General features: G+C 37.5%; 1 long non-coding RNA gene across 2 annotated transcripts in view; it reads left to right on the forward strand.

Moving 5' to 3' along the window:
- Nucleotides 1–14,552, forward strand: part of LOC109028513 (uncharacterized) — a 33,190-nt gene that overhangs the window by 2,625 nt on the left and 16,013 nt on the right. The window contains exons 3-4 of one of the 2 annotated variants that reach the window (XR_002007523.4): nt 5,004–5,187; nt 5,506–5,575. This is a non-coding gene — a long non-coding RNA (uncharacterized lncRNA). Of the gene's footprint in view, nt 1–2,768; nt 3,103–5,003; nt 5,188–5,505; nt 5,576–14,552 lie in introns of those variants that run through there. The other variant, XR_008669092.1, reaches the window with a different exon arrangement.

Here is a 14,552-nt window from a genome sequence, read left to right on the forward strand (position 1 = left end):
ATAAAAAGCCTTACTAAGCTTGGGCGAAACATCAAGGAAACATAGAATAGCACTAATCACCTATCCGAACTATGCACCTTTATACACATCACACATTTAGCAAATAGTCCTTTCTAAGGAGGCAAAATCAATGCTGTTTTTTTTGTTTGTTCGTTTGTCATTGTTGTTGTTTTTGGAGACAGAGTCTTGCTCTGTCATGCAGGAGTGCAGTGTGCAGTGGCATGATCTTGGCTCTCTGCAACCTCCAGTTCCCGCATTCAAGTGATTCTAGTCCCTCAGCCCCAAGTAGCTGGGATTACAGGCATGCACTACCACACTAGGCTAATTTTTTGTACTTTGAGTAGAGACCGGTTTTGCTATGTTGGCCAGGCTGGTCTCAACTGATATCAACTCCTGGCCTCAAGTGATCTGCCCTCCTCAGCCTCCCAAAATGCTGGGATTACAGGAATGAGCCACACCATCAGGCCCAATGCTGTTATTTTATTGGCTTTTCTTCATCTGCAAAAGTGTGAAGAAGAAATTAAAATGAGTAAAGGGATGCAGGAAAAGTCTTCCCAAACTGAAAAATAAAGTCAGTTCTTATACAACATTTACCAATGGCTACAACTTGTCTACATTTTTATTAGGCACACCCTTCAAAATGGTGACTGGAACTGTTGAAAGCAAGAATCATACAATAGCTATCACTCTGACAGTATGGAAATCAGTTTGAAATTTCTGTAAAACATTACACTTACATGTCATATTTGTGTGACAAACCTCTGTTAAATGCTTGCAAGTTTGTAGAATGGTTTATCCACACTATCACATTTAACACTGATTCTGTGAGAGGGGGCTTATTTTGACCATTTCCAGACAGGAAGCAGGTACTGAGAGGTGTCAGAAGTGGTAAAACCTGAATTTTCCATTCAGGCTTACTATCTCCCAAGCAAGGGTTCTCAAAAAGCATCTTTGTGTGGGGGTATGAAAGAGATTAGAGATCATACGGATATAAATTCAAGTCTTAATTCCAACACCTGACAGGTAACTTTGCAAGCTTTGCTACAAGTATTGTTAAGCTCTTTGAACGTTCTTTGCTGTAAGGTTTTTGTGAGGCTTAAATGAGATAATGTTTATGAAAGCACTTTGTAAGTATTAATTTTCTATCAAAATGTTAACAGTTGTGATGTATTTGCCAAAAGAAAGCTGTACTGATATTTGGAATGGCCTTGTGGGAATGATTTTAATGGGAAATAAATTGCCTGTGAAACAGTCCCAATCACGAATGCAAATCCTGCTGGCAAATGTGGCAGAGCCTGGAAAAGACACATTCAGATATTGTCTCCTTATCCCTCTAATGTCTCTGTGACTAAGGGAGTGTAGCAGCTGCTGCTATTACTATCACTGTCATAATCGTTATTTTTAAACTATTGATGGAAAACCCAAGAACAGGAAAGTGTGATGTGCATCTGTCTGTGGTGTGTTTGAAGAGTGTTTACGTGTCTGTGTAAGTTTTAACTCAATGCCCCTAGTACATAGAAAACACTCAACAAATTGTGCTACTATTGCTGCTACTGTTTTTATGCTATTTTATTCAAGAAAGCAAGTTTTAGCATCTGTTATTCAGAGATAATCTCCAGGTATAAGTAGATTCCTTGGATATCAAGAGACCACAAGGAGAAGTATTTGATTTAATTTGGCAATGGGGACTCATTTGAATAGGTAGAATTAATAATGAGTAATGTGATAAAGAGAAAATAACAGTTTTAAAATATTAAATGCGATTTTTGAAGCTGGAAAATTTAGTTGACTATGAGTTCTAAGACTGGGAGTTTTCAGAGTAGCAATAATAATCAGAAGAATTAACATTAGTTGGGCCCTTATATTATGCACCAGACATTATGGATGTTTTTTGTGTGTATCATCTCATTGGAATCTTGCAAAACCCCCATAAAGTTGGCATCACTTAGATTCTTTGATGAAGAAACCACGCACATGGATAGCAAATGGCGGAGTCTGGCTATGAACGCAGGTAATTTCACTCCAAATTGGTGTTATTACAACACTATGCTATTCCCTCTCCCAAAATACTATTGAAGTTTATACTGAATTAATGTGACTATGGTGTACAGGAAAGGAGACTTAAGGGGTCCTGTTCTGCACTTTGGCTGTCAAATCACTAGAGGCCAGGGCAAGCAATGAAAGTTACAAATAAATGTTGCCCTGGTGTAAGACAATCAGGATGATGAAGACACTTGAGTCCATGTTACATGAGAGCATTTGAAATCATACTTATATAGTCCAATAATATAAATGAGTCATCTTCAATTATTTACAGGGCCATCAGATAGAAAAGAAATTGGGAATGCATTCTTAAGGGATACTTTTAGGATTATTGGGTGAAAGTTACATGGAGATATCAGCTCTCTCAACATATGCTGGAAATTCCTTTAGAGCAGACAAAACATAACAGTCTGACTCCGGATGTCTTCACATCTAGTCCTGTGTCATTAGTGGTATTTAAGCATCAGTTTTCTTATCTGTTATGCAGAAGAGCAATTTAGATAAACAATGAGGATATAACTGGAGGATTTTAAATACTCTTCCAAAATTTGCTTTCTGCAACTTTGAGAAATGGCCAATTAAGCCTTAATAAGACTGTGCTGAGGACTAAAAATTGTGAATATAAGTGTGTTTGCAGATTCCTGCCCTGCCCCCCAAATCAAGCTAAAAGACTTATGTACCTGCAGCCTGATTTGCTCCCAATTTCTTCCCCTCCATTCTTGCAGGAAGGACAAGGATGCTATTTCCTGCAAGAGAAGACAAATCTGCATAAGAGAAGGGGCCATAAGACATGGGAATGTAGTGCTGGCTTGTATACTGTGGGTTGAAGTGAATTGAACAAAACCATCTGAGGGTTGTTCAGAAGATAGACGGGAAGATGGTCTCAGAAAAGTTTCTGTGACCAAAGTTAATATAGGAAATTCCTCTGATGTTCTTTGAGAAGCAAAAGTAAATAATTGGATGTTTCTTAAAATACGTTTGGCTGGCAAACTGTGTTTCTTCAAAATAACATCATTCCGGGGTTGAGTCATCCTTTTGGTTTTTTGGGGTAATATGTTAGAGGGCTACCATCCAGGATTTTGCATTTCAGCTCCAGCACCCAGCCATACTCAGTCAGGATGAAAGTCATCACTAAAAATGTGAGTCAAAAGTGTATTTTCATCCTTACTGCCAAGCTGTTGGAACAATGGAACTGATGAGGAAGAGTCCATCAAATCAGGAATTATACAGGAACGCTGAAGAGTCTTCAAGAGGATGATATGCTAGTAAGATTTTCATCATTTGAAAGAAGACTCTATTCAATTATCAAATTTTTCACAAGAAACACAAACCTATGCATGATCTCTAGCTTGAGCAAAACTCTGCAAAGTAACTATCCATCATGACATACCAATTTGGAGCTTGTGATTTGTTTTGTTTTATTTTTCTCCTAACTGCCACAGATACCAATTGGTATCACATGAATATTGAGAGAAGTTATGTCCTACTTGAATTGTTTAAGACATTTGTTTTTGCTTCCATGATCAAGATTGCATGATCCATCAGACAGACTCTGGAACGGTGATGGTACAGGTTACCCGTACACTTAAAGTTAAGACTTCAATGATAGAAAGTAGGCCAAGAGTTGAAACACAACCCGATACCACATGAATATACCAAATTGTATTATTAACAAATGTATTCCTCCCCACCCCCACATCTGTGGAATGGAGAAAACTTCTGTCTGCTTACTTTGGATTTGGTTGGGTACTTGCTCTGAGAAATGGAATGTGGACAACAGTTACCTTGTGTCAGCTCTGAGTGGAGATGTTGAGGGACATCCATGTGTCTTCTGGATCTCCTGCAGCCCTGCTGAGATGAGCACAGCCAAGTAGGTGGTCCCAGAAGAAGAACAGCTGAGCCCCACTTAAAACCTGGAGAATGACTGAGATAGCCTACATACAAAGTTATGAAAAAAAAAAATAGTTTTATTGCAGGTATTAAGTTACTTCCAAAAACCCCAAAAAGTTGTCTAATCCATAAGACAATGATAAAGAGGGTTAGAGATAAAGAAATGTCATTGATTGTGTACAAAACATTTAAGGGACCATATAGCCGATATTTCTTTGAAGAATACTGAAATGAATGTATGATAGTGATGGGGTTCTTACACCAAAATTAAAAAATAAATCTGTATCATAGCAATGAGGGTAAGCATACTTGATTTTTGTACTTAGACTAGAAAAATACTAGGAGCACATAACGATGTAATGGTGTGCAGAAGAAAGACTCCTGGTTACTCATAAGCAGTTAATTGAATAAATTTGGGTGCATTTAGTATCAATAATTATATTTTTTATATAATGAATTATCACAAATTTAGTGGCTTATAACAGCCCTCATTTCTTATCTCACAATTTCTGTGGATCATGAGTCTGTGCACAGATTAACTTTCCTGAGCTCAGAAATTTACAAGGTTCAGGTCAAGGTGTTGGCCAGAGTATGTTCCCATTTGGAGGTTTCACCATGGAAGGACCCACGTCTAAGCTTGCTCAGGTTATTGGCAGATTTCAGAGGAATGGTGAGAGGAAGGGAGGTAAGGAGAGAGAAAAGGAGAGAGAATGAGAATGAGAGTTTATGTTCCTTAGAGCCTTTAACTTCATGGAAGGTCTGGATCCTCTTTAAAAGAGCTCATCTGATTAAGTCAGGCCCACCCAGGATAATCTCCCTTTTAATTACCTCAAAATCAGTGGATTGGGAATTTGAATTGCCTTGAAAAATCCTTTCATCTTTACCAAATAATATAATTATGGAAATGATATCCCATCTCTTTTGCCATAGTATACTATTAGAAGTAAGTCACAGTTTCCACAGCATACAAAGCAGGAGGATTATACAATGCTGTGACTCATTGGGGGTCACCGTCAGGTGTCTATTACAGCATTCAATTAACTACCTTGGACAACATTATTACTCTGCAGAGCCCCTCAGTTTTCCCATTGATGAGAACAAGCCAGACAGCGGACAAAGAAAGATATGGTGACTTGAAAGTAGGGATGACTAATGAAGTTCAGACCGGAAGCCCTGTGAGGAGATAGGATGGCTGGGATAAGACAGCTAAAATGTGTTTCTGAAAAGCCACCAAGAAGCCATGACTGATTCACTGTGAGTAAACTGGTTCCTTAATCTCCATCAGAGACACACAGATGTCCAGAGACAGGATCATTCCCAGGTTGGAAATAGGCCCCTCTAATTTGCTAACACTGTGGTGGGGCTGGGCAGGCACCCCGGAGTATCTATCTATTTACACATCAGAGACCCCAGGAAGGATGGGAAGTGTGGTTGGGTTTCAATATTGGCTAGGAGAGACATCTAGTGGCAGCTGGAAACTGGGAGGGTTGTCATCTGGTAAGCACATACCCTTTAGCAAGTGAATGCACAGAGATTCTTAGTGGGGTTGCTGATGGTGTGTTTCTTCTGCAGGGAGCCATTCATCCACCAATTTCCAGTTGTGAGAAAAGATATTTAGAAGATCATAAACAGGCTACATCTGGTAATATTTTCAAAGGCACCTAAGAATATTTACATTCCTCTAAGGAGGTGTGCTATCATTAGAAATAATTGTAACTTCTCGGAGCCACATTGTATTTTGGAGTGTGTGTGTGTGTTTGTGTGTTTGTGTGTGTGTGTGTGTGTGAGAGAGAGAGAGAGAGACAGAGAGAGACAGAGCAAAGACTGACCGGGAGAAGATTATGATATGGTAGAACGTATACAGATAGAAAGAAGGAAGGGAAGGAGGGAGAGAGGGAATTATAATGCTCTGGCCTCTCCACACTCTTCCCAGTCTCTCAAGACAATGTTTTTTGTTTTTGTTTTTGTTTTGCTAGCTTGATTTTGCCTTCCCCACTCTCTAAGGTCTATAGCTTCCTGCAAAAATGGAATTTAGAATTTTGAGATATCTTTAAAACTGAGCAGAGGAAGGTGGGGCTTGAGAAAAGGGAAAAAAGTGAAAGATAAGAAAACTAAATTGATCTATGTAGTACAAAGCTGAGAGGATCGGGAGAGGTAGGGATAAAGAGCAGTGATGATGCAGTGAAGGATGGGCTGCAGGGATGAGCAGAGCTTTGAGTGAGGGGCTTTCATTAGCCTGAGGTGAGAGGAGGTTGTGAAGGAAGGAAAAGAGAGGAGTGTTGTTGAGTTTATTTTAATATAATTAAGATTTTCTGACAGATACAAGTTAAATATTGGAATTATTTTAATTATTATTTTGACTGGTTTCATCCTAGCAACTAGTTAAAAGCCCACATGGTGGATGTCCAATTACTATTTCTGAATAAATGAATATTATTAGTTGCCATCCTCAAAGGCCAGGTTGTACCAGTCTAGGCACAGTCAATATGAGCCATTTGCAGAATACGATGGTAGCTGATGCCACAGTGAAAACAGAGCCCAATAGTCTGGCAATGCTGCAAATCTAAGGCAGGTATCAGAGTTTTCCAGTGTCACCTCAACACACCTTTTCAATCAATCCAATTTAACATACAGTTAATGGTGGCTTATCTCATTCAGTTCACTGCAATAGTTCATGTTAGATTACAAAGATGAAAAAAAGGCACAGGAAGCCCTCAAAGTCAAGGTGTTTAAATATAACAGGTGTTTCAAATACATCTGTCCAATAAGACCTGTTCCTTCAAAGATCGAATAATTCCCATCATTTGTTTTGTTTATTGATTTATGCTTCAGTTCTTTTATCTACTTGAAATTTTTTCTCCCCCCCTGTTTACTCTTCTTCATTTCTAAGGCTCATCCCCAAACTTTTCTCATCTGTAAAATTAGCAGTTTTGAATCTTAGAAGGTTCTGAGGCTCTTCCTGACTCTCTCCTAAAACTTCCCACGGTGTTCTGTCGTCACGAAGTTGTGGCTGATATGAAGCCTTTATGTGCAAGCACTGTGCCTCACGCCACAAGCTCAAGGCTCCAGGCAGTTTAGGTCTCTTCCTGGACTCACCACAGAACTGCCTCTGCTCCTCACTGGCAGCAGCTTTCTTTCTCAGGCTTTTGTACTCGTTCGTGTGCTTGCGTCCTGTTTGCCTATTTGCTTTCCAGACTACAAGCCTTTTGAGGAAAACATACTGTCTTATCTCCCTGGACATTTTAAAGAAACATTCAAATATAAGGGAAGGGAATGCTTTAGTTATTAAATCTGGCAGGAAATCAGTTTGTCAGAGATTTAGCAGTAGTTTGTGTTACTGAAAGTATCTGAAATAGTAAAATTGAATTTCTTTGGAATTCTTCCATTATTTAAAAGTTTTGAAATTCAAGTGAAATGGAGTTTTCCTCAATTACTCCCAATTAGTAATGTCTAGTTTCATGTATAAACTATATACACATGCATTACCAAAGGATAATAAATTCTGTGGGCTTTTCATTGCTTCCTTGTCATGAGATTTTGTTATAAGAAATACTGTGTTTTTCCCCGTCCTAGCCTGAAGGGAAAGACTTGACTGCAAGTTGTTTTATTCAAAAGAATAGCAGCCCTTTGAACTCAGCGGGGAGGAGCAAGTGTTATCATGAACATTCCATTCTCTTACCTTTTCATCCTCTAAGTTAGTGATCTCTCTGTGTTTACATGTTGATTGGTAGAGTTTGAGGCAGTTATATTGGAATTGGATGGGTGTTTGTGGCTCAAGTATTTGAAATATAAAGTAAGTGTTTCATTATTGATTCCCTGCCTACTTCTAAAAATTAAAATAGGACAAGATACAATAAACAAAGGGGTTAAATAAGACTACTAAACAAGGGTAAAGAAGCAAGAATTCGATAATGTCATAGCATGCCCAGCTAGGAAAGATGGGGATTTAAATACCAGGGAGCTGACACTCTGCCAAGTGAGGTTGTTTAAAGAGCTAAGTAGAAAAAGGCAGGATAATCCACCTGGGATGCTTTCTTCCCCTTTACATTGATAATGTCTGCCATCTCACCCTAAAAGTTACTTTCTTAGACGAGACCTTCTTATACCCCCAGACAAAGTCAGGCTTACCTCTTAAATATTCTCCTAGGATTATTTCTCTTTATTTTATAGAAGTCTTTATAGAAATCTACATTGATATGTGTGACTATTGGATTAATATCAGTATGATCCTCTAGAGTATGAGAATGTGCCTGTCTTCTTTATTGTATTTCCATTGTGTTGCCAAGCATCAAGATTGGCAAAAGGAAAAGCAAGATAATTGTTGAATAAATGCTATTGAATCAATGTGGGGAAAAAATAAAGAATGGGGGAGCAGAGATATTTAAAAAGAATCCCATGAGTGAAACAAAGTCAAGCCAGAAAAAAAAATTAGCAAGGAACAACTCCAATTACAAAAGTGGGATTGAGTATATAAGAAAAGAAAATCAAAGGTCCAAGATGAGTAGATTTGAATAGAAGCAAACACAAGGCCTGGTGTGATGGCTCACGCCTGTAATCCTAGCACTTTGGGAGGCTAAGGCAGGTGGATCACCTGAGGTCAGGAGTTCGAGACTAGCCTGGCCAACGTGGTGAAACCCTGTCTCTATGAAAAATACAAAAATTAGCCAGGCGTGTTGGTGGGCACCTGTAATCCCAGCAACTCTGGAGGCTGAGGCAGGAGAGTCGCTTGAACCAGGGAAGTGGAGGTTGCAGTGAGCTGAGATTCCATGGAGCTCTGGCTTGCTTGTTTCTAACTCCAGCTTGTTGTACATTGTGGGATTGTTTGGTTCAATGGCTTAAGTCAGCATGTACGATACAGTGGGGGTAAAAATCAGAAACAAAGACTATGGGAATCTTGTCTACAACTGAATACAAGATTTACGTGAACATTATTAATAGTCAAGGAAAAGAAGAAAGTATAATGAATTCCAGGGAAAAATATAGTAGCAAATTCTAGAGAAATTTACTGTTGATGTATATAGCAGGAAGAGAGGAAACTAAAAAATAGTTATTCTTAGACTGTAGACCCAACAAATCACAACTCAGCCTTCCTCTCCCACTGCAAAAAGCAAAGTGTAGAAATATTGGTTACATCTCATAAAGAATGGCTGTTAATGCCTCAGGAGAGAAAATGCTTATGTTGCAGGGAGAATTCATAGAAAAGTCCTTATAATCAAGTCATTAAAGTGACGTTATAATTAACCATTTACATATATATATATATATATATACACATATATATATGCCAGGACATTGAAGCAAAGACTGGCTGCTGTCCATTTACAAAAGGGACTGAGTACCCTACAGTGAACTGAAAGGATGAGAGTCAAGATACACAAATTTCATCCAAAGACAATGGACCATTTTGGGGGGAAGGAGCCAGACTAAGAACTTCGAAGCGTACAGCTCCTTTATTCTTTCCATACAAATGCTCCATGGATGAATGTCAAGAATCCTCACAGAATTGAGTTGCCCTATAGAGGGAGCCACTTTGATGTCTTCTGGGCCTTCATGTGAAAGAGACAGGGTTTCAATGCCTGGCTCTGCAGGCCCATTTTATTGAAGATGACACATGTCTAAATGGATGTGACACGTATCTCTGGAAGAATTTAAAAGGAGCTGTGATCTACAGTTCCATGAGAATTAGTAGGGGCTCACTTTGTAATGGTTATTGTGACTTTATTTCTGCCCCTGCCTAAAGGTTAACTTACCTATAATTGTCAAATATTTTCTTTTCTGAAACTATTATTTTAATGACATTTTATCTTCATACTACATGCCAAAGGGCATATGTGCTATCTACAGTCATTATGACAGTTGCTCTTCTCAACAATCATATGGAAAAAGCATTATTATTCTCTTGTACAGATGAGAATCTTAAATTTACAGACACGCTATTGCTTTATCCACAAATTCACACTTAATGTGACACAGAGCTGGGATTCAAGCTCACTTATTTGTTTGAAGTTATTTCCAACAGACCATTCTGGCTCTCCCAGACATGCATTTATATTCAAGACAAACCAAAACATAACATTTGGCTTACACTGAATCATTTATCTTTGTCTTTTGGCACTGTGATTATGTAGCATTTATAAACTCTCTGTCCAGTCAGGCAAAAACTTGCACTTCTGTGCTTTGATTTAGTGCACTGGGTCCCACTATCAAAGTTACTAGGCTTGCAAATGGTCATAATCTGAGTCTAGATTTCTAGGTTTATGCTTCTAAATCACTTGGCAGAGAAAACAGTTAGTGTTAGAAAAGGAATCAGAGGTAAGATGGGCTGAACAGCCATCACACATCAATGAGAAATGAAGTGGTTTGATTTTAGTGTGGATCGTAAACAAAACACACACACACATGCACACACACACACAGAAGATTAAGCTAGGATGTAACTGATTTAAATAGGTATCCTCCAGGAAAACATTAAATGTCATAATGGCTGTTATATAAAAGTTGAAAATTTTTGACACAGTGTAACTTACTCTTTTGGTAAAGTAATGTTTAGAAATAAAATAATTTATAGCCAGCCGTAATGGCATGCACCTGTAGTCCCGCTACTCAGGAGGCCGAGACAGGATAATTGCTTGAACCTGGGAGGCAGAGGTTGCAGCGAGCCAAGATGGTGCCACTGCACTCCAGTCTGGGTGACAGAGTGAGACTCTGTCTCCAAAAAAAGAAATAAAATAATTTAACTACAATTTCAGTTTTCAAAAACATATGACTACAAAGTATAATGCAGTCTTCAAATCTTCTATAGGTAGAATCCAACTTAAACTATAAAAATCACATTTTTGATCAGAGGAAAATCTTTGATTTCTTTTTGTTTTCCATATGGCTCAAGGGTATATTTAATAAGAATTTGCTTTATACCTCAGATTTTTCTATAGTGCTACATGAATACAATGCTTGTGGATGAATTGCATATATCATACATAATCTTCACTTAGGAGATAGTCTGTCTCCTGAGACCTCTAAATCCCTAAGAATTTGAAGGCAAGTTGTGTCCCATTGAAGTCTGTTTGTTTCGTATCATGTTAAGTCATATTTGATTTACATTGAAATTTTCACCTGGAACTTGGATATTTGTAGAGATAAAGTAGGCATATTTAGAGTTTTTATTCCTTTATCTTTCAACGGACCTATTTTAAAGGGTAACAATAATACCAAATGTAAATAAACATAAGCAAAACGTTAATTTGGCACTTTTTGTTTATATAGGCATTTGTCTTTTCTGTGAGCCACAAACATGCGTATCCAATGGGCCTTTCCCACTCAATATTTTCCAAATCAAATTCATAAACTCATCACCATCCAGCACCTGTATCCTCAGAGATGGCACCATCATATATTCAGTACATCAAATCAGAATTCTAGTAGTCATACTTAATGTCTTTCTTCCCCTTATCCTTGATATCTAGCTTATTGTCCTTGGAACCCAATTTGTCCTTGAACTGTAAAAATCTTCTCTGATGTGGCACGAGAAGAGGAAGCAAAGACAGGGAGAAGACCTTGACTCCCTCCCTAAGAGTTGCCTTCTGTGGTTAATGCTTACTACATTTACCTAACAAAGCATGAATACACTTTATGCACATTTGAAATAATACTATATAAAATGGTAATACAATCTTAATTTATGCACAAAATGTGAAGTAATGTGAATCTAATAAAATTAACAATTTACTAAGAATTGTATAATTACAAACCTGAAAAATTGAGTGAACTGTAAGTTGTATTTATCCCACTGCAACATGGCAGGGCCATTTTAGTTGCTAAAGAAATCTACCTATGATCTTTACCTCATTTATTCTTAATTTATGTGATTTTTAGTTAATAGGAAGGCAGGAAAGCATTTTTCCCTTAAAATGTGGCAGCATTGTAATTGTGTATTTGTGAGAAAGACCTTTTTTTCAGCTAACATGAAAATCTTCAATGGCATTTTTTTATTTGGTAGTAAAGCCTTCTGGTAAAATTTTGTTCCATTTTTAAGTCTTCTTTATGAGCCAAATCTTTAACATGAAAACAAAACAAACAAACAAAAAAACAACAGGGAGAAGGACAGGGAAGAAACACGGAAAATTATATGATGCAACACAGCTGGTAATTCCCTGCACAATTGTTATTTGGGAATTTATTTGAACTAGGCTTTCTTGAGCATTTAAAATGGCATTTTGGTGTTGTTTCTGGCTGAGTTAAAATTTATTATTAGCATTTAGTTGCTGCAGTTTCACACAATGGGGATCTGGCAATCAGGTACTCTTAACAGGCTTATTATTGGGAGTTTTAATCAGATTTTGAATGTTAAAGCAACCTCAATTTGGCTTTACAGGGTATCTGAGAAAAATGTACTTATTTCCACTCCCTAGTTCCTATAACGATGCTTTTTTATTTTTAATTTTTGTAATTGATGCTGTATGGTCAGATAGTCAATTTGCATATGGGTTGCATCCGTTGAATCTCATTATGAATTGATCAAGCTTGGCTTCATAGATATCTTCACAAATGTAGAAAGCCAATTGTGTCCCTCATCTCTCATACAAATAATTATCTGGTTATCATATCATTCTACCTTTTCTTTCATTTTCCAAGAAGAACTCACAGACCTTGTAATAAATTCTCTCAGAACCACCTCGTCCACTCCTTGGGCTCTGGTGGCCTATCTGAACTGCACTTAGCATTATCTATGTTCCACCTAAATCTGTAAGTCTGTCTTATGATCTGTCATGGGAGGCATCACTCACCTTCTATATTTTGGTCCTTAATGCTCTTTATATCTTTTCATTGTTCATAGCTGAGAAGTGGGGAAAAGATAACTACACCGGGTTGCATAATATGCAGATAATTCTAATTAAACCATCAACTTCCTTTTTGGAAATATAAAGTTTTTTCTGAAAATGAAAGGAAGTTATAATACATACTTTAAAAAATGTAAATTTCAAAAACCAGTGAATGGAATTGTTTGTGACATCAAAATAGCAAAAACAGTATCAACTAATTAGCTCCATTTCATATGATATAAAGAATATTAAATTAGGTAGCTTTTCTCCAGTAATGATTACAACATGTCAGTAACTCTTTGAATCCCTTAGTATTATTATTTCATTAATATTGACGTTAACCATATAAAATAAAAATTATAATTACCTCCACCCTACAGTCAAGGTGGTTGAAACAGAGAGATTTTAATAAATCATCATGAAGCTGCAGGTAGTGGAGCCAGGGTCTTCCATCAAAGCCATATGGCTCCAGAATCATGTGTTAAGCTGATTCCCTGCAAGTGGCAAATAAATATATTAGTACTAGTCCAGGTTGTGTGGTCTTTGAGAAAATCCTCATGTGCCCTGTGTCCGTGTGTTCTCATTGTTCAATTCCCACCTATGAGTGAGAACATACAGTGTTTGGTTTTCTGTCCTTGCGATAGTTTGCTTGGGGAACATGATACTCCGGGGCCTGTCATGGGGTGGGGGAATGGGGAAGGGACAGCATTAGGAGAAATACCTAATGCAAATGACGAATTAATGGGTGCAGCAAACCAACACAGCACATGTATACATATGTAACAAACCTGCAGGTTGTGCACAGGTACCCTAGAACTTAAAGTATAATAATTTAAAAAAATCCTCATGTGCTCTCTCAGTCCACATTAGCTTTCATATCTTCAAAATGTAAAAGTTCTTTGAAGCTTTAATTCTTCCCTTTTTCCACAATGTTCCCTTTTCTAACACATTCTTTTTCCTGTTTCTTCACACTAAACCATTACTATCATAGGTCAGATAACCTAGAAGATCTGAGTGCACACCAGCAGACAACTAGTTAGGGAGAGAAAGAAGCTGGGAGAAAAAAGGGAAGATCCTAGCAAGGCTGTATCACACAGAGAAAAAGGATTTAGTCAAACTGGTAGGGGAAATGGGAGTGTAACACTGGTCTAGAATTTGTTCCAACCCTAAACAAGGGGAGCTGAGCTTTCATGGTTTCACTCTGGTCAGTTAAGTATAAGGGCGCCTCTGGTAGGAATGTAAACTCCTGGATAATTCAGGTTTTCTGCATGTCCAGCCAAGAAGGCTCTGACTGACTGAGGGTGGTGTCCAAGGAGGAGTGGCAATGAATGACAAAGAAAGCACACAGAAGCCAGGGGAAGATCCCACAGAAATGCTAAGAGAGTTTCCAGGGGATTCCGACAGAGAACCAGCAGTGTCTGCCATGATTACCTAATATCTATTTAAGAACAAAATTCTAAATATTTACTAATAATTTTGATTTACTAAAATTCTAAATGTTTATTAAGTAGAAAAATTATAAACATATTTGAAATTAAGCTATACTTTTGCAATGCTTTTCATCATTAATATGGAAAATGGAAAGAAATACAAATAAGATAGGTACAATCAATTGACAAAAGAGGAAATATAATTAGTAAACATATAGATAGAAAGGTGATTAGGTCAAAATTATCAGAGAAACTCAAATGAAAAGAAATGCTACTTTTTATCTATTGCATTTGTAAAAACAAAAAGAGAGAATGAGAGAGAAAGAAATAAAGGAAGGAAAGAAAAAAAATAAAATGTCCACTGTTTATA

Source organism: Gorilla gorilla, chromosome 8, assembly GCF_029281585.2.
Source record: "Gorilla gorilla gorilla isolate KB3781 chromosome 8, NHGRI_mGorGor1-v2.1_pri, whole genome shotgun sequence".
Lineage (NCBI taxonomy): Eukaryota > Metazoa > Chordata > Mammalia > Primates > Hominidae > Gorilla > Gorilla gorilla.